This window comes from Pteropus medius, unplaced genomic scaffold (genome assembly GCF_902729225.1).
Source record: "Pteropus medius unplaced genomic scaffold, Ma_sr-lr_union100, whole genome shotgun sequence".
Lineage (NCBI taxonomy): Eukaryota > Metazoa > Chordata > Mammalia > Chiroptera > Pteropodidae > Pteropus > Pteropus medius.
The window spans coordinates 11,830,088-11,833,822 of record NW_024350926.1 but is presented as its reverse complement, the minus strand read 5'-3'; the positions used below and the strand labels follow the sequence as shown (position 1 = coordinate 11,833,822).

At 41.7% G+C, this 3,735-nt stretch overlaps 1 pseudogene; it reads right to left on the bottom strand.

The window, feature by feature from the left end:
• Positions 1–1,836: 1,836 nt before the first annotated feature.
• On the bottom strand, positions 1,837–1,955 carry LOC120585664 (uncharacterized; annotated as a pseudogene).
• Positions 1,956–3,735: the final 1,780 nt, after the last annotated feature.

Here is a 3,735-nt window from a genome sequence, read left to right as displayed (position 1 = left end):
GGAGGCACAAATAGGTAGTCAAATGCTTGCATCTATATGCAGTCACCACAGATAAGATTTCAACAAAAATAGACAGATATATGTTTGTTTACATTAATTTGGTTTGTGTGCGTGCGTGCGTGTGTGTGTGTGTGTGTGTGTGTGTTGATTGGTTGGGAGGAGCAGCTGTTGGATAGTGAATATAAAGAAGATTGGAGAAAGAAATGTGGAGGCTTACGAAAAAAGGATGATTAATCTCACATTGTAAATACAAAAAAAAGAAAAAACAAACAGCGGCTCCATGAGAACATCGACTAAAATGAGAAAACTGTAGAGTTTCGAGTCTGATTTTACTTCTCTTTTGATATGTACATTAAATATTTTAATGCTCTGGATAAAATTTTAGGTTAGATTTGATTTTTTAAACATCCAAGGCTAGAGAGTGTTTATTTCTTGCGCGTGTCCCAACATAAACTCGCATTTTCTGTAAGCCTTAAAAAATGTTTATTGAACGAGAGAGCTTGAGTAACTTCTGTTAAAACTAGGTAGCTCTATTTCTGTTCTCTGGCCGTTTCTATGACCAAGATCTGGAACGTGACGGAAATGAGAATGTTTTGCTGTTTGTGCCTTCGCTTCAGAATCACTCTACCCGTGGGGACATTCAGACGGGGTCTTGGCTGTGGCATCAGAATGCCTTCCGTGGAATCGTCATTCCTTCCTGAGCCAATCAGATTTTAATTATCATGGGACATCTAAATCGTGATCTCCAGTAGGTACTTTGATATGGAATGACTTAGAAAAATGACAGGGTTAGTCTGGATGCGGGCCACCTTTATACTTTGGTTTTAATTGAACAAATTTGTACATTAGAGAATACATTGGTTGGTTCTATCATGAGACTATGTTGCATTTCCACTTATTTTTATTTACTTTTAACAGTGAGTAACCATAGTCTAAAATTCAGTTTATAAATTCCCGTAGTAACTTAAGAAAACTAAAAACAGTTTTAAAATATTCGTTTCATCGATTTTGAGTCTATGGCTGGCTTTTTTAAATGGCTAAACATGTTTAATAGTATCAATGCAAATGTTCAATCAGCAAAAAAAAACAGAACACATTTAAATCACGTACCCGGCGGCATTAATCAGTTTGAGCAAAGCGGATGCTCAGCTAAGCGAGGGTTCTGGCCGGCTTTGTGCGCACAGCCCTGAAATCTGTCTTCTCATCATGGCCATTGGACGGGCGTGGGCCGTACCAGCTTCCTCAACGTAGCTCCGTGTACCTGGGAGATCTTATCGCGGCCTCCCTTAATTTGCTTCACTATTCCTGTTTTATCTCCTTTCAGTTAAACTGTTTGGCACTGAATTTCTCCTACCAGGGCTGGGGGCTGGAGGGCAGGCGCGTTGGGCGCAGAAGGACGGATGGGCCCACGCGCCCCGGGAAACGCGCCCCGGGAAAGGAAACGCGCCCTGCGCTGCGATCTGGTTTCTTAATCTTCCTCTTGGCAAAACCGGCACCATTGCTGTTGATGGAGGATCCTTCTTTTTACCTCCCCGGTTTCATTAGCTTTCATTGCTATACATTCGATTTCAAAAGCCACTTGGCAGCGTGGCCGCGGTTTACCAGCGGTTGTTCTGATTGGCGCTGTGCATCCAGTGACCCGCAGAGTCACACTCTCGCTCCCTCCCGCACGGTGGCTCTGCGGGCAGCACTGTCCCCGCTCCCCACCTCCAGAGCTCCGCACGTTTTTATTTATTTACTTTTTATTTTATTTATTTTAGGCGAGGCAACCCTTGGTTGACCTCACAGATTGCAAGGACCTGGTCAGCTTACAATCCCTTATTTATTTGTTTTTTACGCCTACAGCACCTGGTCTTCCTGGGCGGTCTCCCATCCAAGTACTAACCAGGCCCGACCCTGCTTAGCTTCTGAGATCAGACGGGATCCCACACGTTCAGGGTGTCGTGGCTGTAGACTGAGCAAGTTTTTAAACCCACCCAGAGATTAACCTCGACCACCCACTGCTTCCTAGAGACTGGAACTCAGTCGCGTTCTTGTAGTAAACCCAGGGCTCAGTTCTGTGCCTTAAACACTGAGAAGCGATCCATTCTCCTCGTTTCTCCCCCCAGTAGGTCAGAAGTTGTTTCATAAGTTTTGCTGAATGCACAATCGAATTAAGTGTTAATGTAGACACAGAGAGAGCAAACAACTTTCTCTGAATACGATTACGTGAAAATTTAGCTGGCTTGAGAAGCAGACTGTATTAATCGAATCCCCAAATAATTTACCATTCATTTTTCTCTCAATTCAAATCTCTCCCCTAATGATTTAGGGCTAAGCTGACTATTTCTCAGCCAGTATTACCAGTGACTTCATCTGGAGACTCTAAAATTTGTGTGCATGTGCGCGTTTGAAAAAAAAAAATTATCTTTCTCGTTTTAATTGCTCTATATTTGGCTCGATGATTTGAAAAGAATCATAATAATTCCGATGCCTTGGACTACAGATAAAATTTATGAATGGACATTTGAAAATTAATTTTTTCATAAATGTCCAGTTTCAACAAGTCAGCTGTACTTTGTTCAAAACAAAGAATTTTTAAGCAATTCTCATTAGTTAGATGGTGAAACTTAATGACCGATTAATATGGTACCATGAGGGTGTTGGATTTTGGAGAAGCAGGGGGCAGATCATTAGTGGACTCCATGCAAAACTGAGACCTTATTTGTAGCCCCGTGCGTAATCGGGTATCAATAGTTGTGTAACTTCAGAGAGCGTACCCAGGCTTGTGTTTCTCAGATATTTAAATACAGTTTCCACGTTTCGCGCTCGGTACTTATGAGACGCAAACACACACCTGGTCCGCGTAGGCGCCTCTGCAGGCATCTTCCTGCGCTCCGTGTGCATCCCATGCATCACCTGCCGCTCACCCACCTGTGCCTGCCATGCCTCACGTCAGTTTTATCAGGGTTTTCCAGTTTTTCCCTTGGCTTAAGTAAGGACGTTTGTATAAGTGCTTGCTTATTATAGTTTGCTTCTTTATCTTATAAAAAAATATGTGTGTGTGTGTGTGTATACATATAACTTAAAACTTTTTGCATTTATGATACCAGAATAGAGATAAATGCAGAAATCATTAGGCACCTCCAAAGTGTTGACACTTGAGCCTTAATTAGATCCTTTTTGGATATAATTTGTCACTGGTATTCGCTTTGGGATATAAAAATAGAACACGTAGGAAATTCTAGAACTATGGAGCATTAGGCTTCTCCGTCAAGCGTGGCGAACGGCCTCCGGACACCTGGAGTGCCATATGAGTCCCACATGACAGCTTTCCTTACCCACCTCGTCTCTGTACCAAAGGAGAACAAGCCACCTGGTTTTCTTTACTAAATGACGATTTTTAATGATCTCAGTTTCCTTCAAACATAAGATGATTTTGCTTTATCCAAATAAATGTGATTATATTTTAATTTTTTCCCCATGTATTTAGATGCCTGGTCAGTAGATGAGCATTTAATTATATTCTGGCATTATCGAACCTGGAGGATTGACTCGAATGTGGGGCTTATGGCGGTTAAGACGAATAGATGTTTCTGAAGCAGATTGATTATGTTCTAAATAGCTGTTCACATTTCAAAGAGGGGATTGCTCAAGCTAAAATATAATCTCCACCACGACAACAAAAATCCATTTACATTTTCTGTCCTATTTCTTTGTTTGGAATAGACACAAAAGCAATCGCCCTAACCTGCA